Source organism: Hydractinia symbiolongicarpus, chromosome 2 (assembly GCF_029227915.1).
Source record: "Hydractinia symbiolongicarpus strain clone_291-10 chromosome 2, HSymV2.1, whole genome shotgun sequence".
Classification (NCBI taxonomy): domain Eukaryota; kingdom Metazoa; phylum Cnidaria; class Hydrozoa; order Anthoathecata; family Hydractiniidae; genus Hydractinia; species Hydractinia symbiolongicarpus.
This window is the reverse complement of record NC_079876.1, coordinates 29593449-29612748: the sequence shown is the minus strand read 5'-3', so window position 1 is coordinate 29612748 and position 19300 is coordinate 29593449. Positions and strand designations below refer to the sequence as shown.

The window sequence follows — 19300 nt, the reverse complement described above, 5'->3', positions numbered from 1 at the left end:
TGCCATGACACGTTCTGGCGAAGTATCGAACCTGGAGAAATAGAACGACTGCAATAGTTGTACCAGCCGTTATTTTACAATGCGCAATTAGTCCTTCCATTTCTCAAATTTTCCAACTCAAAATCCCAGATATTACCATCCCATCTTGCGGTTTCATCCATTTTGTTGAGTTATCAAAACGGCAAATTATTAAAAACTCTGAAGGTCGTCAAATGGTAATGCTCTTGGGCGATTTAGAATACCAAGATTCATTTCCCGTACCCTTTCCAAATTCAAGTAGCCTTATTAACCTGAATGTTCAACCAGGGTGGTCGAGTGGTTAAGGCGTCGGACTTAAGTTCCAATGGACGATTGTCCGCGTGTGTTCGAACCCCACCTCTGGTATTAGCTAGGCTAACCTGTGTGATAAGAAGATTGAGGGATGCTTGTAAAGTTTTAATCGTGGAAATGTGTTTGCCATGACACGTTGTGGCGAAGTATCGAACTTGGAGAGGTAGAACAGCTGCAATAGTTGTACCAGCCGTTATTTCACAATGCGCAATTATTCCTTCCATGTCTCAAACTTTCAAACTCAAAATCACAGATATTGCCATAATTTTTTGCAGTTCCAGTCAATCTGTTGAGTTATCAAAACGGCAAATTATTGAAAAATCTGAAGGTCGTCAAATGGTAATGCTCTTGCGCGATTTAAAATAATAAGATTCATTGCCAGTACTTTTTCCAAGTTCAAGTAACCTTATTAACTTGAAATTTCAACCAGGGTGGCCGAGTGGTTAAGGCGTTGGACTTAAGTTCCAATGGACTATTGTCCGCATGGGTTCGAACCCCATCTCTGGTATTAGCTAGGCTAACCTGTGTGATAAGAAGATTGAGGGATGCTTGGCGAGTTTTAACCGTAGAAATGTGTTAACATGATACGTTGTGTTGAATTATCCCACAGGGCGAAAAAGAATAGCCCCAATAGTTCTACCAGCCGTTACTTCACGATGCGCAATAATGCCTTCCATATCTCAAACTCCAAATCCCAAATATTACCATCCTTTTTTACAGCTCCATTCATTTTTTTGAGCTTTCAAAATGGAAAATTATAAAAAAATCTGAATTTCGTCAAATGGTAATGCTCTTGGGCGATTTAGAATACCAAGGTTCATTTCCCGTACCCTTTCCAAATTCAAGTAACCTTATTAACCTGAATGTTCAACCAGGGTGGCCAAGTGGTTAAGGCGTTGGACTTAAGTTCCAATGGACGATTGTCCGCGTGGGTTCGAACCCCACCTCTGGTATTAGCTAGGCTAACCTGTGTGATAAGTAGATTGAGGGATGCTTGTAGAGTTTTAATCGTGGAAATGTGTTTGCCATGACACGTTGTGGCGAAGTATCGAACTTGGAGAGGTAGAACAGCTGCAATAGTTGTACCAGCCGTTAATTCACAATGCGCAATTATTCCTTCCATGTCTCAAACTTTCAAACTCAAAATCAGAGATATTGCCATAATTTTTTGCCGTTCTAGTCAATCTGTTGAGTTATCAAAACGGCAAATTATTGAAAAGTCTGAAGGTCGTCAAATGGTAATGCTCTTGCGCGATTTAAAATAATAAGATTCATTGCCAGTACTTTTTCCAAGTTCAAGTAACCTTATTAACTTGAAATTTCAACCAGGGTGGCCGAGTGGTTAAGGCGTTGGACTTAAGTTCCAATGGACTATTGTCCGCATGGGTTCGAACCCCATCTCTGGTATTAGCTAGGCTAACCTGTGTGATAAGAAGATTGAGGGATGCTTGGCGAGTTTTAACCGTAGAAATGTGTTAACATGATACGTTGTGTTGAATTATCCCACAGGGCGAAAAAGAATAGCCCCAATAGTTCTACCAGCCGTTACTTCACGATGCGCAATAATGCCTTCCATATCTCAAACTCCAAATCCCAAATATTACCATCCTTTTTTACAGCTCCATTCATTTTTTTGAGCTTTCAAAATGGAAAATTATAAAAAAATCTGAATTTCGTCAAATGGTAATGCTCTTGGGCGATTTAGAATACCAAGGTTCATTTCCCGTACCCTTTCCAAATTCAAGTAACCTTATTAACCTGAATGTTCAACCAGGGTGGCCAAGTGGTTAAGGCGTTGGACTTAAGTTCCAATGGACGATTGTCCGCGTGGGTTCGAACCCCACCTCTGGTATTAGCTAGGCTAACCTGTGTGATAAGAAGATTGAGGGATGCTTGTAGAGTTTTAATCGTGGAAATGTGTTTGCCATGACACGTTGTGGCGAAGTATCGAACTTGGAGAGGTAGAACAGCTGCAATAGTTGTACCAGCCGTTAATTCACAATGCGCAATTATTCCTTCCATGTCTCAAACTTTCAAACTCAAAATCAGAGATATTGCCATAATTTTTTGCCGTTCTAGTCAATCTGTTGAGTTATCAAAACGGCAAATTATTGAAAAGTCTGAAGGTCGTCAAATGGTAATGCTCTTGCGCGATTTAAAATAATAAGATTCATTGCCAGTACTTTTTCCAAGTTCAAGTAACCTTATTAACTTGAAATTTCAACCAGGGTGGTCGAGTGGTTAAGGCGTTGGACTTAAGTTCCAATGGACTTATGTCCGCATGGGTGCGAACCCCACCTCTGGTATTAGCTAGGCTAACCTGTGTGATAAGAAGATTGAGGGATGCTTGGAGAGATTTAACCGTGGAAATATGTTAACATGACACGTTGTGTTGAATTATCCCACAGGGCGAAATAGAATAGCCCCAATAATTCTACCAGCCCTTACTTCACGATACGCAATAATGCCTTCCATATCTGACACTTTCAAACTTAAAATCCCAAATATTACCATCCCATTTTGCAGTTTCATTCATTTTGTTGCGTTATCAAAAGGGTAAATTATTGAAAAATCTGAAGGTCGTCAAATGGTAGTGCTCTTGCGCGATTTTGAATACTAAGGTTCATTGCCAGTACGTTTTCCAAGTTCAAGTAACCTTGTTAACCTGAAAATTTAACCAGGGTGGCCAAGTGGTTAAGGCGTTGGACTTAAGTTCCAATGGACGATTGTCCGCGTGGGTGCGAACCCCACCTCTGGTATTAGCTAGGCTAACCTGTGTGATAAGAAGATTGAGGGATGCTTGTAGATATTTAACCGTGGAAATATGTTAACATGACACGTTGTGTTGAATTATCCCACAGGGCGAAATAGAATAGCCCCAATAATTCTACCAGCCCTTACTTCACGATACGCAATAATGCCTTCCATATCTGACACTTTCAAACTTAAAATCCCAAATATTACCATCCCATTTTGCAGTTTCATTCATTTTGTTGCGTTATCAAAAGGGTAAATTATTGAAAAATCTAAAGGTCGTCAAATGGTAGTGCTCTTGCGCGATTTTGAATACTAAGGTTCATTGCCAGTACGTTTTCCAAGTTCAAGTAACCTTGGTAACCTGAAAATTTAACCAGGGTGGCCGAGTGGTTAAGGCGTTGGACTTAAGTTCCAATGGACGATTGTCCGCGTGGGTGCGAACCCCACCTCTGGTATTAACTAGGTTTATCTCGGTGATAAGATTATTGAAGGATGCTTGGAGAATTTAAACGTGGAAATGTGTTTGCCATGACACGTTCTGGCGAAGTATCGAACCTGGAGAAATAGAACAACTGCAATAGTTGTACCAGCCGTTATTTCACAATGCGCAATTAGTCCTTCCATTTCTCAAATTTTCAAACTCAAAATCCCAAATATTACTATCCCTTTTTGCAGTTCCAGTCATTTTGTCGAATTATCAAAACGGCAAATTATTAAAGAAATAAGAAGATCGACAGATGTTAATGCTCTTGCGCGATTTAAAATACTAAGGTTCATTCCCAGTACTTTTTTCAAGATCAAGTAACCTTATTAACCTGAAATTTCAACCAGGGTGGCCGAGCGGTTAAGGCGTTGGACTTAAGTTCCAATGGACGATTGTCCGCGTGGGTTCGAACCCCACCTCTGGTATTAGCTAGGCTAACCTGTGTGATAAGAAGATTGAGGGACGCTTGGAGAGTTTTAACCGTGGAAATGCGTTAACATGATACCTTGTGGTGAAATATCGAACTTGGAGAGGTAGAACAGCTGCAATAGTTGTACCAGCCGTTATTTCACAATGCGCAATTATTCCTTCCATGTCTCAAACTTTCAAACTCAAGATCACAAATATTGCCATAATTTTTTGCAGTTCCAGTCAATCTGTTGAGTTATCAAAACGGCAAATTATTGAAAAATCTGAAGGTCGTCAAATGGTAATGCTCTTGCGCGATTTAAAATAATAAGATTCATTGCCAGTACTTTTTCCAAGTTCAAGTAACCTTATTAACTTGAAATTTCAACCAGGGTGGCCGAGTGGTTAAGGCGTTGGACTTAAGTTCCAATGGACTATTGTCCGCATGGGTTCGAACCCCATCTCTGGTATTAGCTAGGCTAACCTGTGTGATAAGAAGATTGAGGGATGCTTGGCGAGTTTTAACCGTAGAAATGTGTTAACATGATACGTTGTGTTGAATTATCCCACAGGGCGAAAAAGAATAGCCCCAATAGTTCTACCAGCCGTTACTTCACGATACGCAATAATGCCTTCCATATCTGAAACTTTCAAACTCAAAGTCCCAAATATTACCATCCCATTTTGCAGTTCCATTCATTTTGTCGAGTTATCAAAAGGGCAAATTATTCGAAAATCTGAAGATCGTCAAATGGTAATGCTCTTGCGCGATTTAAAATATTAAGATTCATTGCCAGTACTTTTTCAAAGTTCAAGTAACCTTACTAACTTGAAATTTCAACCAGGGTGGCCGAATGGTTAAGACGTTGGACTTAAGTTTCAAGGGACTATTGTCCGCATGGGTTCGAACCCCACCTCTGGTATTAGCTAGGCTAACCTGTGTGATAAGAAGATTGAGGGATGCTTGGAGAGTTTTAACCGTGGAAATTTGTTAACATGATCCGTTGTTTTCCAAGTTCAAGTAACCTTATTAACTTGAAATTTCAACCAGGGTGGCCGAGTGGTTAAGGCGTTGGACTTAAGTTTCAAGGGACTATTGTCCGCATGGGTTCGAACCCCACCTCTGGTATTAGCTAGGCTAACCTGTGTGATAAGAAGATTGAGGGATGCTTGGAAAGTTTTAACCGTAGAAATGTGTTAACATGATACGTTGTGTTGAATTATCCCACAGGGCGAAATAGAATAGCCCCAATAGTTCTACCAGCCGTTACTTCACGATGCGCAATAATGCCTTCCATATCTCAAACATTCAAACTCCAAATCCCAAATATTACCATCCTTTTTTACAGCTCCATTCATTTTGTTCAGCTTTCAAAATGGAAAATTATTAAAAAATCTGAAGGTCGTCAAATGGTAATGCTCTTCCGCGATTTAAAATAATAAGATTCATTGCCAGTACTTTTTCCAAGTTCAAGTAACCTTATTAACTTGAATTTTCAACCAGGGTGTCCGAGTGGTTAAGGCGTTGGACTTAAGTTCCAATGGACGATTGTCCGAGTGGGTTCGAACCCCACCTCTGGTATTAGCTAGGCTAACCTGTGTGATAAGAAGATTGAGGGATGCTTGTCGAGTTTTAATCGTGGAAACGTGTTTGCCATGACACGTTGTGACGAAGTATCGAACTTGGAGAGGTAGAATAGCTGCAATAGTTGTACCAGCCGTTATTTCATAATGCGCAATTATTCTTTCCATGTCTCAAACTTTCAAACTCAAAATCACAGATATTACCATACTTGTTTGCAGTTCCAGTCAATCTGTTGAGTTATCAAAACGGCAAATTATTGAAAAGTCTGAAGGTCGTCAAATGGTATTGCTCTTGCGCGATTTAAAATAATAAGATTCATTGCCAGTACTTTTTCCAAGTTCAAGTAACCTTATTAACTTGAAATTTCAACCAGGGTGGCCGAGTGGTTAAGTCGTTGGACTTAAGTTCCAATGGACTATTGTCCGCATGGGTTCGAACCCCACCTCTGGTATTAGCTAGGCTAACCTGTGCGATAAAAAGATTGAGGGTTGCTTGGAGAGTTTTAACCGTGGAAATGTGTTAACATGATACGTTGTGTTAAATTATCCCACTGGGCAAAATATAATAGCCCCAATAATTCTACCAGCCGTTACTTCACGATACGCAATAATGCCTTCCATATCTGAAACTTTCAAACTCAAAGTCCCAAATATTACCATCCCATTTTGCAGTTCCATTCATTTTGTCGAGTTATCAAAAGGGCAAATTATTCAAAAATTTGAAGATCGTCAAATGGTAATGCTCTTGCGCGATTTAAAATAGTAAGATTCATTGCCAGTACTTTTTCCAAGTTCAAGTAACCTTACTAACTTGAAATTTCAACCAGGGTGGCCGAGTGGTTAAGGCGTTGGACTTAAGTTTCAAGGGACTATTGTCCGCATGGGTTCGAACCCCACCTCTGGTATTAGCTAGGCTAACCTGTGTGATAAGAAGATTGAGGGATGCTTGGAGAGTTTTAACCGTGGAAATTTGTTAACATGATACGTTGTTTTCCAAGTTCAAGTAACCTTATTAACTTGAAATTTCAACCAGGGTGGCCGAGTGGTTAAGGCGTTGGACTTAAGTTCCAATGGACTATTGTCCGCATGGGTTCGAACCCCACCTCTGGTATTAGCTAGGCTAACCTGTGTGATAAGAAGATTGAGGGATACTTGGAGAGTTTTATCCGTGGAAATGTGTTAACTTGATACGTTGTCTTGAATTATCACACAGGGCAAAATAGAATAGCCCCAATAATTCTACCAGCCGTTACTTCACGATACGCAATAATGCTTTCCATATCTGAAACTTTCAAACTCAAAATCCGAAATATTACCATCCCATTTTGCAGTTCCATTCATTTTGTTGAGTTATCAAAACGGCAAATTATAGAAAAGTCTGAAGGTCGTCAAATGGTAATGCTCTTGCGCGATTTAAAATAATAAGATTCATTGCCAGTACTTTTTCCAAGTTTAAGTAACCTTATTAACTTGAAATTTCAACCAGGGTGGCCGAGTGGTTAAGGCGTTGGACTTAAGTTCCAATTGACTATTGTCCGCATGGGTTCGAACCCCACCTCTGGTATTAGCTAGGCTAACCTGTGTGATAAGAAGATTGAGGGATACTTGGAGAGTTTTATCCGTGGAAATGTGTTAACTTGATACGTTGTTTTGAATTATCCCACAGGGCAAAATAGAATAGCCCCAATAATTCTACCAGCCGTTACTTCACGATACGCAATAATGCCTTCCATATCTGAAACTTTCAAACTCAAAATCCTAAATATTACCATCCCATTTTGCAGTTCCATTCATTTTGTTGAGTTATCAAAACGGCAAATTATAGAAAAGTCGGAAGGTCGTCAAATGGTAATGCTCTTGCGCGATTTAGAATAATAAGATTCATTGCCAGTACTTTTTCCAAGTTCAAGTAACCTTATTAACTTGAAATTTCAACCAGGGTGGTCGAGTGGTTAAGGCGTTGGACTTAAGTTCCAATGGACTATTGTCCGCATGGGTTCGAACCCCACCTCTGTTATTAGCTAGGCTAACCTGTGTGATAAGAAGATTGAGGGATGCTTGGAGAGTTTTAACCGGGGAAATGTGTTAACAAGACACGTTGTGTTGAATTATCCCACAGGGTAAAAGAGAATAGCCCCAATAATTCTACCAGCCGTTACTTCACGATACGCAATAATGCCTTCCATATCTGACACTTTCAAACTTAAAATCCCAAATATTACCATCCCATTTTGCAATTCCATTCATTTTGTTGAGTTATCTAAAGGGCAAGTTATTGAAAAATCTGAAGGTCGTCAAATGGTAATGCTCTTGCGCGATTTAAAATAATAAGATTCATTGCCAGTACTTTTTCCAAGTTTAAGTAACCTTATTAACTTGAAATTTCAACCAGGGTGGCCGAGGGGTTAAGGCGTTTGCCTTAAGCTCCAATGGACTATTGTCCGCATGGGTTCGAACCCCACCTCTGGTATTAGCTAGGCTAACCTGTGTGATAAGAAGATTGAGGGATGCTTGGAGAGTTTTATCCGTGGAAATGTGGTAACATGATACCTTGTGTTGAATTATCCCTCAGGGCAAAATAGAATAGCCCCAATAATTCTACCAGCCGTTACTTCACGATACGCAATAATGCCTTCCATATCTGAAACTTTCAAACTCAAAATCCTAAATATTACCATCCCATTTTGCAGTTCCTTTCATTTTGTTGAGTTATCAGAACGGCAAATTATAGAAAAGTCTGAAGGTCGTCAAACGGTAATGCTCTTGCGCGATTTAAAATAATAAGATTCATTGCCAGTACTTTTCCAAGTTCAAGTAACCTTATTAACTTGAAATTTCAACCAGGGTGGCCGAGTGGTTACGGCGTTGGACTTAAGTTCCAATGGACTATTGTCCGCATGGGTTCGAACCCCACCTCTGGTATTAGCTAGGCTAACCTGTGTGATAAGAAGATTGAGGGATGCTTGGAGAGTTTTAACCGTGGAAATGTGTTAACATGACACGTTGTGTTGAATTATCCCACAGGGTAAAATAGAATAGCCCCAATAATTCTACCAGCCGTTGCTTCACGATACGCAATAACGCCTTCCATATCTGACACTTTCAAACTTAAAATCCCAAATATTACCATCCCATTTTGCAGTTCCATTCATTTTGTTAAGTTATCAAAAAGGCAAATTATTGAAAAATCTGAAGGTCGTCAAATGGTAATGCTCTTGAGCGTTTTAGAATACCAAGGTTCATTTCCCGTACCCTTTCCAAATTCAAGTAACCTTATTAACCTGAATGTTTAACCAGGGTGGCCGAGTGGTTAAGGCGTTGGACTTAAGTTCCAATGGACGATTGTCCGCGTGGGTTCGAGTCCCCCTCTGGTATTAGCTAGGCTAACCTGTGTGATAAGAAGATTGAGGGATGCTTGTAGAGTTTTAATCGTGGAAATGTGTTTGCCATGACACGTTGTGGCGAAGTATCGAACTTGGAGAGGTAGAACAGCTGCAATAGTTGTACCAGCCGTTATTTCACAATGCGCAATTATTCCTTCCATGTCTCAAACTTTCAAACTCCAAATCACAGATATTGCCACAATTTTTTGCAGTTCCAGTCAATCTGTTGAGTTATCAAAACGGCAAATTATTGAAAAGTCTGAAGGTCGTCAAATAATAATGCTCTTGGGCGATTTAGAATACCAAGGTTCATTTCCCGTACCTTTTCCAAATTCAAGTAACCTTATTAACCTGAATGTTCAACCAGGGTGGCCGAGTGGTTAAGGCGTTGGACTTAAGTTCCAATGGACGATTGTTCGTGTGGGTTCGAACCCCACCTCTGGTATTAGCTAGGCTAACCTGTGTGATAAGAAGATTGAGGAATGCTTGTAGAGTTTTAATCGTGGAAATGTGTTTGCCATTACACGTTGTGGCGAAGTATCGAACTTGGAGAGGTAGAACAGCTGCAATAGTTGTACCAGCCGTTAATTCAAAATGCGCAATTATTCCTTCCATGTCTCAAACTTTCAAACTCAAAATAACAGATATTGTCATAATTTTTTGCAGTTCTAGTCAATCTGTTGAGTTATCAAAACGGCAAATTATTGAAAAATCTGAAGGTCGTCAAATGGTAGGGCTCTTGCGCGATTTTGAATACTAAGGTTCATTGCCAGCACGTTTTCCAAGTTCAAGTAACCTTGGTAACCTGAAAATTCAACCAGGGTAGCCGAGTGGTTAAGGCGTTGGACTTAAGTTCCAATGGACGATTGTCCGCGTGGGTTCGAACCCCACCTCTGGTATTAGCTAGGCTAACCTGTGTGATAAGAAGATTGAGGGACGCTTGGAGAGTTTAACCGTGGAAATGCGTTAACATGATACCTTGTGGTGAAATATCGCACATGGCGAAATGGAATAGCACCAATAATTCTACAAGCCGTTATTTCACGATGCGCAATTATGCCTTCCATATCTCAAACTTTCAAACTCAAAATCACAGATATTGCCATATTTTTTTGCAGTTCCAGTCAATCTGTTGAGTTATCAAAACGGCAAATTATTGAAAAATCTGAAGGTCGTCAAATGGTAATGCTCTTGAGCGATTTAAAATAATAAGATTCATTGCCAGTACTTTTTCCAAGTTCAAGTAACCTTATTAACTTAATATTTCAACCAGGGTGGCCGAGTGGTTAAGGCGTTGGACTTAAGTTCAAATGGACTATTGTCAGCATGGGTTCGAACCCCATCTCTGGTATTAGCTAGGCTAACCTGTGTGATAAGAAGATTAAGGGATGCCTGGCGAGTTTTAACCGTAGGAATGTGTTAACATGATACGTTGTTTTCCAAGTTCAAGTAACCTTATTAACTTGAAATTTCAACCAGGGTGGCCGAGTGGTTAAGGCGTTGGACTTAAGTTCCAATGGACTACTGTGCGCATGGGTTCGAACCCCATCTCTGGTATTAGCTAGGCTAACCTGTGTGATAAGAAGATTGAGGGATGCTTGGCGAGTTTTAACCGTGGAAATGTGTTAACATGATACGTTGTGTTGAATTATCCAACAGGGCAAAATAGAATAGCCCCAATAATTCTACCAGCGGTTACTTCACGATACGCAATAATGCCTTCCATATCTGAAACTTTCAAACACAAAATCCCAAGAATTACCATTCCATTTTGCAGTTCCATGCATTTTGTTGAGTTATCAAAAGGGCAAATAATTCAAAAATCTGAAGGTCGTCAAATGGTAATGCTCTTGCGCGATTTAAAATAATAAGATTCATTGCCAGTACTTTTTCCAAGTTCAAGTAACCTTATTAACTTGAAATTTCAACCAGGGTGGCCGAGTGGTTAAGCCGTTGGACTTAAGTTCCAATGGACTATTGTCCGCATGGATTCGAACCCCACCTCTGGTATTAGCTAGGCTACCCTGTGTGATAAGAAGATTGAGGGATGCTTGGAGAGTTTTAACCGTGGAAATGTGTTAACATGATACGTTGTTTTCCAAGATCAAGTAACCTTATTAACCTGAAATTTCAACCAGGGTGGCCGAGTGGTTAAGGCGTTGGACTTAAGTTCCAATGGACGATTGTCCGCGTGGGTTCGAACCCCACCTCTGGTATTAGCTAGGCTAACCTGTGTGATAAGAAGATTGAGGAACGCTTGGAGAGTTTTAACCGTGGAAATGCCTTAACATGATACCTTGTGGTGAAATATCGCACATGGCGAAATGGAAAAGCACCAATAATTCTACAAGCCGTTATTTCACGATGCGCAATTATGCCTTCCATATCCCAAACTTTCAAGCTCAAAATCCCAGATATTACCAACCCATCTTGCAGTTCCATTCATTTTGTTGAGTTATCAAAACGGCAAATTATTGAAAACTCTGAAGGTCGTCAAATGGTAATGCTCTTGGGCGATTTAGAATACCAAGGTTCATTTCCCGTACCCTTTCCAAATTCAAGTAACCTTATTAACCTGAATGTTCAACCAGGGTGGCCGAGTGGTTAAGGCGTTGGACTTAAGTTCCAATGGACGATTGTCCGCGTGGGTTCGAACCTCACCTCTGGTATTAGCTAGGCTAACTTGTGTGATAAGAAGATTGAGGGACGCTTGGAGAGTTTTAACCGTGGAAGTGCGTTAACATGATACCTTGTGGTGAAATATCGCACATGGCGAAATAGAATAGCACCAATAATTCTACAAGCCGTTATTTCACGATTCGCAATTATGCCTTCCATATCTCAAACTTTCAAGCTCAAAATCCCAGATATTACCATCCCATCTTGCGGTTTCATTTATTTTCTTGATTTATCAAAACGGCAAATTATTGAAAACTCTGAAGTTCGTCAAATGGTAATGCTCTTGGGCGATTTAGAATACCAAGGTTCATTTCTCGTACCCTTTCCAAATTCAAGTAACCTTATTAACCTGAATGTTCAACCAGGGTGGCCGAGTGGTTAAGGCGTTGGACTTAAGTTCCAATGGACGATTGTCCGCGTGGGTTCGAACCACACCTCTGGTATTAGCTAGGCTAACTTGTGTGATAAGAAGATTGAGGGATGCTTGTAGAGTTTTAATCGTGGAAATGTGTTTGCCAGGACACATTGTGGCGAAGTATCGAACTTGGAGAGGTAGAACAGCTGCAATAGTTGTACCAGCCGTTAATTCACAATGCACAATTATTCCTTCCATGTCTCAAACTTTCAAACCCAAAATCACAGATATTGCCATAATTTTTTGCAGTTCTAGTCAATCTGTTGAGTTATCAAAACGGCAAATTATTGAAAAGTCTGAAGGTCGTCCAATGGTAATGCTCTTGCGCGATTTAAAATAATAAGATTCATTGCCAGCACTTTTTCCAAGTTCAAGTAACCTTATTAACTTGAAATTTCAACCAGGGTGGCCGAGTGGTTAAGGCGTTGGACTTAAGTTCCAATGGACTATTGTCCGCATGGGTTCGAACCCCACCTCTGGTATTAGCTAGGCTAACCTGTGTGATAAAAAGATTGAGGGATGCTTGGAGAGATTTAACGTGGAAATGTGTTAACATGACACGTTGTGTTGAATTATGCCACAGGGCGAAATACAATAGCCCCAATAATTCTACCAGCTGTTACTTCACGATACGCAATAATGCCTTCCATATCTGACACTTTCAAACTTAAAATCCCAAATATTACCATCCCATTTTGCAGTTCCATTCATTTTGTTGCGTTATCAAAAGGGTAAATTATTGAAAAATCTGAAGGTCGTCAAATGGTAGTGCTCTTGCGCGAATTTGAATACTAAGGTTCATTGCCAGTACGTTTTCCAAGTTCAAGTAACCTTGGTAACCTGAAAATTCAACCAGGGTGGCCGAGTGGTTAAGGCGTTGGACTTAAGTTCCAATGGACGATTGTCCGCGTGGGTTCGAACCCCACCTCTGGCATTAGCTAGGTTTATCTCGGTGATAAGATTATTGAAGGATGCTTGGAGACTTTAAACGTGGAAATGTGTTTGCCATGACACGTTCTGGCGAAGTATCGAACCTGGAGAAATAGAACAACTGCAATAATTCTACAAGCCGTTATTTCACGATGCGCAATTATGCCTTCCATATCCCAAACTTTCAAGCTCAAAATCCCAGATATTACCAACCCATCTTGCAGTTCCATTCATTTTGTTGAGTTATCAAAACGGCAAATTATTGAAAACTCTGAAAGTCGTCAAATGGTAATGCTCTTGGGCGATTTAGAATACCAAGGTTCATTTCCCGTACCCTTTCCAAATTCAAGTAACCTTATTAACCTGAATGTTCAACCAGGGTGGCCGAGTGGTTAAGGCGTTGAACTTAAGTTCCAATGGACGATTGTCCGCGTGGGTTCGAACCTCACCTCTGGTATTAGCTAGGCTAACTTGTGTGATAAGAAGATTGAGGGATGCTTGTAGAGTTTTAATCGTGGAAATGTGTTTGCCAGGACACGTTGTGGCGAAGTATCGAACTTGCAGAGGTAGAACAGCTGCAATAGTTGTACCAGCCGTTAATTCACAATGCGCAATTATTCCTTCCATGTCTCAAATTTTTAAACTTAAAATCCCAAATATTACCATCCCATTTTGCAGTTCCATTCATTTTGTTGAGTTATCAAAAGGGCAAATTATTGAAAAATCTGAAGTTTGTCAAATGGTAGTGCTCTTGCGCGAATTTGAATACTAAGGTTCATTGCCAGTACGTTTTCCAAGTTCAAGTAACCTTGGTAACCTGAAAATTCAACCAGGGTGGCCGAGTGGTTAAGGCGTTGGACTTAAGTTCCAATGGACGATTGTCCGCGTGGGTTCGAACCCCACCTCTGGTATTAGCTAGGTTTATCTCGGTGATAAGATTATTGAAGGATGCTTGGGGAATTTAAACGTGGAAATGTGTTTGCCATGACACGTTCTGGCGAAGTATCGAACCTGGAGAAATAGAACAACTGCAATAGTTGTACCAGCCGTTATTTCACAATGCGCAATTAGTCCTTCCATTTCTCAAATTTTCAAACTTAAAATCCCAAATATTACCATCCCATTTTGCAGTTCCATTCATTTTGTTGAGTTATCAAAAGGGCAACTTATTGAAAAATCTGAAGGTCGTCAAATGGTAATGCTCTTGGGCGATTTAGAATACCAAGGTTCATTTCCCGTACCCTTTCCAAATTCAAGTAACCTTATTAACCGGAATGTTCAACCAGGGTGGGCGAGTGGTTAAGGCGTTGGACTTAAGTTCCAATGGACGATTGTCCGCGTGGGTTCAAACCCCACCTCTGGTATTAGCTAGGCTAACCTGTGTGAAAAGAAGATTGAGGGATGCTTGTAGAGTTTTAATCGTGGAAATGTGCTTGCCATGACACGTTGTGGCGAAGTATCGAACTTGGAGATGTAGAACAGCTGCAATAGTTGTACCAGCCTTTATTTCACAATGCGCAATTATTCCTTCCATGTCTCAAACTTTCAAACTCAAAATCACAGATATTGCCACAATTTTTTGCAGTTCCAGTCAATCTGTTGAGTTATCAAAACGGCAAATTATTGAAATGTCTGAAGGTCGTCAAATGGTAATGCTCTTGCGCGATTTAAAGTAATAAGATTCATTGCCAGTACTTTTTCCAAGTTCAAGTAACCTTATTAACTTGAAATTTCAACCAGGGTGGCCGAGTGGTTAAGGCGTTGGACTTAAGTTCCAATGGACTATTGTCCGCATTGGTTCGAACCCCATCTCTGGTATTAGCTAGGCTAACCTGTGTGATAAGAAGATTGAGGGATGCTTGGCGAGTTTTAACCGTGGAAATGTGTTAACATGATACGTTGTGTTGAATTATCCAACAGGGCAAAATAGAATAGCCCCAATAATTCTACCAGCGGTTATTTCACGATACGCAATAATGCCTTCCATATCTGAAACTTTCAAACTCAAAATCCCAAAAATTACCATTCCATTTTGCAGTTCCATTCATTTTGTTGAGTTATCAAAAGGGCAAATTATTCAAAAATCTGAAGGTCGTCAAATGGTAATGCTCTTGGGCGATTTAAAATAATAAGATTCATTGCCAGTACTTTTTCCAAGTTCAAGTAACCTTATTAACTTGAAATTTCAACCAGGGTGGCCGAGTGGTTAAGCCGTTGGACTTAAGTTCCAATGGACTATTGTCCGCATGGATTCGAACCCCACCTCTGGTAATAGCTAGGCTAACCTGTGTGATAAGAAGATTGAGGGATGCTTGGAGAGTTTTAACCGTGGAAATGTGTTAACATGATACGTTGTTTTCCCAGATCAAGTAACCTTATTAACCTGAAATTTCAACCAGGGTGGCCGAGTGGTTAAGGCGTTGGACTTAAGTTCCAATGGACGATTGTCCGCGTGGGTTCGAACCCCACCTCTGGTATTAGCTAGGCTAACCTGTGTGATAAGAAGATTGAGGGACGCTTGGAGAGTTTTAACCGTGGAAATGCCTTAACATGATACTTTGTGGTGAAATATCGCACATGGCGAAATGGAATAGCACCAATAATTCTACAAGCCGTTATTTCACGATGCGCAATTATGCCTTCCATATCCCAAACTTTCAAGCTCAAAATCCCAGATATTACCAACCCATCTTGCAGTTCCATTCATTTTGTTGAGTTATCAAAACGGCAAATTATTAAAAACTCTGAAGGTCGTCAAATGGTAATGCTCTTGGGCGATTTAGAATACCAAGGTTCATTTCCCGTACCCTTTCCAAATTCAAGTAACCTTATTAACCTGAATGTTCAACCAGGGTGGCCGAGTGGTTAAGGCGTTGAACTTAAGTTCCAATGAACGATTGTCCGCGTGGGTTCGAACCTCAACTCTGGTATTAGCTAGGCTAACTTGTGTGATAAGAAGATTGAGGGATGCTTGTAGAGTTTTAATCGTGGAAATGTGTTTGCCAGGACACGTTGTGGCGAAGTATCGAACTTGGAGAGGTAGAACAGCTGCAATAGTTGTACCAGCCGTTAATTCACAATGCGCAATTATTCCTTCCATGTCTCAAACTTTCAAACTCAAAATCACAGAAATTGCCATCCCATTTTGCAGTTCCATTCATTTTGTTGAGTTATCAAAAGGGCAAATTATTGAAAAATCTGAAGGTCGTCAAATGGTAATGCTTTTGGGCGATTTAGAATACCAAGGTTCATTTCCCGTACCCTTTCCAAATTCAAGTAACCGTATTAACCGGAATGTTCAACCAGGGTGGCCGAGTGGTTAAGGCGTTGGACTTAAGTTCCAATGGACGATTGTCCGCGTGGGTTCGAACCCCACCTCTGGTATTAGCTAGGCTAACCTGTGTGAAAAGAAGATTGAGGGATGCTTGTAGAGTTTTAATCGTGAAAATGTGCTTGCCATGACACGTTGTGGCGAAGTATCGAACTTGGAGAGGTAGAACAGCTGCAATAGTTGTACCAGCCTTTATTTCACAATGCGCAATTATTCCTTCCATGTCTCAAACTTTCAAACTCAAAATCACAGATATTGCCACAATTTTTTGCAGTTCCAATCAATCTGTTGAGTTATCAAAACGGCAAATTATTGAAATGTCTGAAGGTCGTCAAATGGTAATGCTCTTGCGCGATTTAAAGTAATAAGATTCATTGCCAGTACTTTTTCCAAGTTCAGGTAACCTTATTAACTTGAAATTTCAACCAGGGTGGCCGAGTGGTTAAGGCGTTGGACTTAAGTTCCAATGGACTATTGTCCGCATGGGTTCGAACCCCATCTCTGGTATTAGCTAGGCTAACCTGTGTGATAAGAAGATTGAGGGATGCTTGGCGAGTTTTAACCGTGGAAATGTGTTAACATGATACGTTGTGTTGAATTATCCAACAGGGCAAAATAGAATAGCCCCAATAATTCTACCAGCGGTTATTTCACGATACGCAATAATGCCTTCCATATCTGAAACTTTCAAACTCAAAATCCCAAAAATTACCATTCCATTTTGCAGTTCCATTCATTTTGTTGAATTATCAAAATGGCAAATTATTCAAAAATCTGAAGGTCGTCAAATGGTAATGCTCTTGGGCGATTTAAAATAATAAGATTCATTGCCAGTACTTTTTCCAAGTTCAAGTAACCTTATTAACTTGAAATTTCAACCAGGGTGGCCGAGTGGTTTAGCCGTTGGACTTAAGTTCCAATGGACTATTGTCCGCATGGATTCGAACCCCACCTCTGGTATTAGCTAGGCTAACCTGTGTGATAAGAAGATTGAGGGATGCTTGGAGAGTTTTAACCGTGGAAATGTGTTAACATGATACGTTGTTTTCCAAGATCAAGTAACCTTATTAACCTGACATTTCAACCAGGGTGGCCGAGTGGTTAAGGCGTTGGACTTAAGTTCCAATGGACGATTGTCCGCGTGGGTTCGAACCCCACCTCTGGTATTAGCTAGGCTAACCTGTGTGATAAGAAGATTGAGGGATGCTTGGAGAGATTTAACCGTGGAAATGCGTTAACATGATACCTTGTGGTGAAATATCGCACATGGCGAAATGGAATAGCACCAATAATTCTACAAGCCGTTATTTCACGACGCGCAATTATGCCTTCCATATCCCAAACTTTCAAGCTCAAAATCCCAGATATTACCAACCCATCTTGCAGTTCCATTCATTTTGTTGAGTTATCAAAACGGCAAATTATTGAAAACTCTGAAGGTCGTCAAATGGTAATGCTCTTGGGCGATTTAGAATACCAAGGTTCATTTCCCGTACCCTTTCCAAATTCAAGTAACCTTATTAACCTGAATGTTCAACCAGGGTGGCCGAGTGGCTAAGGCGTTGAACTTAAGTTCCAATGGACGATTGTCTGCGTGGGTTCGAACCTCACCTCTGGTATTAGCTAGGCTAACTTGTGTGATAAGAAGATTGAGGGATGCTTGTAGAGTTTTAATCGTGGAAATGTGTTTGCCAGGACACGTTGTGGCGAAGTATCGAACTTGGAGAGGTAGAACAGCTGCAATAGTTGTACCAGCCGTTAATTCACAATGCGCAATTATTCCTTCCATGTCTCAAACTTTTAAACTCAAAATCACAGATATTGCCATAATTTTTTGCAGTTCTAGTCAATCTGTTGAGTTATCAAAACGGCAAATTATTGAAAAGTCTGAAGGTCGTCAAATGGTAATGCTCTTGCGCAATTTAAAATAATAAGATTCATTGCCAGCACTTTTTCCAAGTTCAAGTAACCTTATTAACTTGAAATTTCAACCAGGCTGGCCGAGTGGTTAAGGCGTTGGACTTAAGTTCCAATGGACTATTGTCCGCATGGGTTCGAACCCCACCTCTGGTATTAGCTAGGCTAACCTGTGTGATAACAAGATTGAGGGATGCTTGGAGAGATTTAACCGTGGAAATGCGTCAATATGATACCTTGTGGTGAAATATCGCACATGGCGAAATGGAATAGCACCAATAATTCTACAAGCCGTTATTTCACGATGCGCAATTATGCCTTCCATATCTCAAACTTTCAAGCTCAAAATCCCAGATATTACCATCCCATCTTGCGGTTTCATTCATTTTCTTGAGTTATCAAAACGGCAAATTATTGAAAACTCTGAAGTTCGTCAAATGGTAATGCTCTTGGGCGATTTAGAATACCAAGGTTCATTTCCCGTACCCTTTCCAAATTCAAGTAACCTTATTAACCTGAATGTTCAACCAGGGTGGCCGAGTGGTTAAGGCGTTGAACTTAAGTTCCATGGACGATTGTCTGCGTGGGTTCGAACCTCACCTCTGGTATTAGCTAGGCTAACTTGTGTGATAAGAAGATTGAGGGATGCTTGTAGAGTTTTAATCGTGGAAATGTGTTTGGCAGGACACGTTGTGGCGAAGTATCGAACTTGGAGAGGTAGAACAGCTGCAATAGTTGTACCAGCCGTTAATTCACAATGCGCAATTATTCCTTCCATGTCTCAAACTTTCAAACTCAAAATCACAGATATTGCCATAATTTTTTGCAGTTCTAGTCAATCTGTTGAGTTATCAAAACGGCAAATTATTGAAAAGTCTGAAGGTCGTCAAATGGTAATGCTCTTGCACGATTTAAAATAATAAGATTCATTGCCAGCACTTTTTCCAAGTTCAAGTAACCTTATTAACTTGAAATTTCAACCAGGGTGGCCGAGTGGTTAAGGCGTTGGACTTAATTCCAATGGACTATTGTCCGCATGGGTTCGAACCCCACCTCTGGTATTAGCTAGGCTAACCTGTGTG

The 19300-nt window shown here is 40.5% G+C and overlaps 33 non-coding genes across 33 annotated transcripts; all 33 read left to right on the top strand.

The window, feature by feature from the left end:
* Window positions 1–755: 755 nt before the first annotated feature.
* On the top strand, window positions 756–838 carry Trnal-uaa (transfer RNA leucine (anticodon UAA)). The gene has a single exon. It is a non-coding gene; the product is annotated as a tRNA-Leu (tRNA).
* A 362-nt stretch (window positions 839–1200) lies between these two features.
* Window positions 1201–1283, top strand: Trnal-uaa (transfer RNA leucine (anticodon UAA)). The gene has a single exon. It is a non-coding gene; the product is annotated as a tRNA-Leu (tRNA).
* Window positions 1284–1654: 371 nt separating this feature from the next.
* On the top strand, window positions 1655–1737 carry Trnal-uaa (transfer RNA leucine (anticodon UAA)). The gene has a single exon. It is a non-coding gene; the product is annotated as a tRNA-Leu (tRNA).
* Window positions 1738–2099: 362 nt separating this feature from the next.
* Window positions 2100–2182, top strand: Trnal-uaa (transfer RNA leucine (anticodon UAA)). Its single transcript has one exon. It is a non-coding gene; the product is annotated as a tRNA-Leu (tRNA).
* An 824-nt stretch (window positions 2183–3006) lies between these two features.
* Trnal-uaa (transfer RNA leucine (anticodon UAA)) lies at window positions 3007–3089 on the top strand. Its single transcript has one exon. It is a non-coding gene; the product is annotated as a tRNA-Leu (tRNA).
* A 370-nt stretch (window positions 3090–3459) lies between these two features.
* Trnal-uaa (transfer RNA leucine (anticodon UAA)) lies at window positions 3460–3542 on the top strand. The gene has a single exon. It is a non-coding gene; the product is annotated as a tRNA-Leu (tRNA).
* A 371-nt stretch (window positions 3543–3913) lies between these two features.
* On the top strand, window positions 3914–3996 carry Trnal-uaa (transfer RNA leucine (anticodon UAA)). Its single transcript has one exon. It is a non-coding gene; the product is annotated as a tRNA-Leu (tRNA).
* A 370-nt stretch (window positions 3997–4366) lies between these two features.
* Trnal-uaa (transfer RNA leucine (anticodon UAA)) lies at window positions 4367–4449 on the top strand. The gene has a single exon. It is a non-coding gene; the product is annotated as a tRNA-Leu (tRNA).
* Window positions 4450–5025: 576 nt separating this feature from the next.
* Trnal-uaa (transfer RNA leucine (anticodon UAA)) lies at window positions 5026–5108 on the top strand. Its single transcript has one exon. It is a non-coding gene; the product is annotated as a tRNA-Leu (tRNA).
* A 370-nt stretch (window positions 5109–5478) lies between these two features.
* Window positions 5479–5561, top strand: Trnal-uaa (transfer RNA leucine (anticodon UAA)). Its single transcript has one exon. It is a non-coding gene; the product is annotated as a tRNA-Leu (tRNA).
* A 371-nt stretch (window positions 5562–5932) lies between these two features.
* Trnal-uaa (transfer RNA leucine (anticodon UAA)) lies at window positions 5933–6015 on the top strand. Its single transcript has one exon. It is a non-coding gene; the product is annotated as a tRNA-Leu (tRNA).
* Window positions 6016–6385: 370 nt separating this feature from the next.
* Trnal-uaa (transfer RNA leucine (anticodon UAA)) lies at window positions 6386–6468 on the top strand. The gene has a single exon. It is a non-coding gene; the product is annotated as a tRNA-Leu (tRNA).
* Window positions 6469–6591: 123 nt separating this feature from the next.
* On the top strand, window positions 6592–6674 carry Trnal-uaa (transfer RNA leucine (anticodon UAA)). The gene has a single exon. It is a non-coding gene; the product is annotated as a tRNA-Leu (tRNA).
* A 370-nt stretch (window positions 6675–7044) lies between these two features.
* Window positions 7045–7127, top strand: Trnal-uaa (transfer RNA leucine (anticodon UAA)). The gene has a single exon. It is a non-coding gene; the product is annotated as a tRNA-Leu (tRNA).
* A 1275-nt stretch (window positions 7128–8402) lies between these two features.
* On the top strand, window positions 8403–8485 carry Trnal-uaa (transfer RNA leucine (anticodon UAA)). The gene has a single exon. It is a non-coding gene; the product is annotated as a tRNA-Leu (tRNA).
* An 823-nt stretch (window positions 8486–9308) lies between these two features.
* On the top strand, window positions 9309–9391 carry Trnal-uaa (transfer RNA leucine (anticodon UAA)). Its single transcript has one exon. It is a non-coding gene; the product is annotated as a tRNA-Leu (tRNA).
* Window positions 9392–9762: 371 nt separating this feature from the next.
* Window positions 9763–9845, top strand: Trnal-uaa (transfer RNA leucine (anticodon UAA)). Its single transcript has one exon. It is a non-coding gene; the product is annotated as a tRNA-Leu (tRNA).
* Window positions 9846–10214: 369 nt separating this feature from the next.
* Window positions 10215–10297, top strand: Trnal-uaa (transfer RNA leucine (anticodon UAA)). The gene has a single exon. It is a non-coding gene; the product is annotated as a tRNA-Leu (tRNA).
* Window positions 10298–10420: 123 nt separating this feature from the next.
* On the top strand, window positions 10421–10503 carry Trnal-uaa (transfer RNA leucine (anticodon UAA)). Its single transcript has one exon. It is a non-coding gene; the product is annotated as a tRNA-Leu (tRNA).
* A 576-nt stretch (window positions 10504–11079) lies between these two features.
* Window positions 11080–11162, top strand: Trnal-uaa (transfer RNA leucine (anticodon UAA)). Its single transcript has one exon. It is a non-coding gene; the product is annotated as a tRNA-Leu (tRNA).
* Window positions 11163–11532: 370 nt separating this feature from the next.
* On the top strand, window positions 11533–11615 carry Trnal-uaa (transfer RNA leucine (anticodon UAA)). Its single transcript has one exon. It is a non-coding gene; the product is annotated as a tRNA-Leu (tRNA).
* A 370-nt stretch (window positions 11616–11985) lies between these two features.
* Window positions 11986–12068, top strand: Trnal-uaa (transfer RNA leucine (anticodon UAA)). Its single transcript has one exon. It is a non-coding gene; the product is annotated as a tRNA-Leu (tRNA).
* Window positions 12069–12439: 371 nt separating this feature from the next.
* Trnal-uaa (transfer RNA leucine (anticodon UAA)) lies at window positions 12440–12522 on the top strand. The gene has a single exon. It is a non-coding gene; the product is annotated as a tRNA-Leu (tRNA).
* A 369-nt stretch (window positions 12523–12891) lies between these two features.
* Window positions 12892–12974, top strand: Trnal-uaa (transfer RNA leucine (anticodon UAA)). Its single transcript has one exon. It is a non-coding gene; the product is annotated as a tRNA-Leu (tRNA).
* A 370-nt stretch (window positions 12975–13344) lies between these two features.
* Trnal-uaa (transfer RNA leucine (anticodon UAA)) lies at window positions 13345–13427 on the top strand. The gene has a single exon. It is a non-coding gene; the product is annotated as a tRNA-Leu (tRNA).
* Window positions 13428–13798: 371 nt separating this feature from the next.
* Window positions 13799–13881, top strand: Trnal-uaa (transfer RNA leucine (anticodon UAA)). Its single transcript has one exon. It is a non-coding gene; the product is annotated as a tRNA-Leu (tRNA).
* Window positions 13882–14251: 370 nt separating this feature from the next.
* Trnal-uaa (transfer RNA leucine (anticodon UAA)) lies at window positions 14252–14334 on the top strand. The gene has a single exon. It is a non-coding gene; the product is annotated as a tRNA-Leu (tRNA).
* Window positions 14335–14705: 371 nt separating this feature from the next.
* Window positions 14706–14788, top strand: Trnal-uaa (transfer RNA leucine (anticodon UAA)). The gene has a single exon. It is a non-coding gene; the product is annotated as a tRNA-Leu (tRNA).
* Window positions 14789–15364: 576 nt separating this feature from the next.
* Window positions 15365–15447, top strand: Trnal-uaa (transfer RNA leucine (anticodon UAA)). Its single transcript has one exon. It is a non-coding gene; the product is annotated as a tRNA-Leu (tRNA).
* Window positions 15448–16271: 824 nt separating this feature from the next.
* On the top strand, window positions 16272–16354 carry Trnal-uaa (transfer RNA leucine (anticodon UAA)). The gene has a single exon. It is a non-coding gene; the product is annotated as a tRNA-Leu (tRNA).
* Window positions 16355–16725: 371 nt separating this feature from the next.
* Window positions 16726–16808, top strand: Trnal-uaa (transfer RNA leucine (anticodon UAA)). The gene has a single exon. It is a non-coding gene; the product is annotated as a tRNA-Leu (tRNA).
* A 576-nt stretch (window positions 16809–17384) lies between these two features.
* On the top strand, window positions 17385–17467 carry Trnal-uaa (transfer RNA leucine (anticodon UAA)). Its single transcript has one exon. It is a non-coding gene; the product is annotated as a tRNA-Leu (tRNA).
* An 824-nt stretch (window positions 17468–18291) lies between these two features.
* Trnal-uaa (transfer RNA leucine (anticodon UAA)) lies at window positions 18292–18374 on the top strand. The gene has a single exon. It is a non-coding gene; the product is annotated as a tRNA-Leu (tRNA).
* The last annotated feature ends 926 nt before the right edge of the window (window positions 18375–19300 follow it).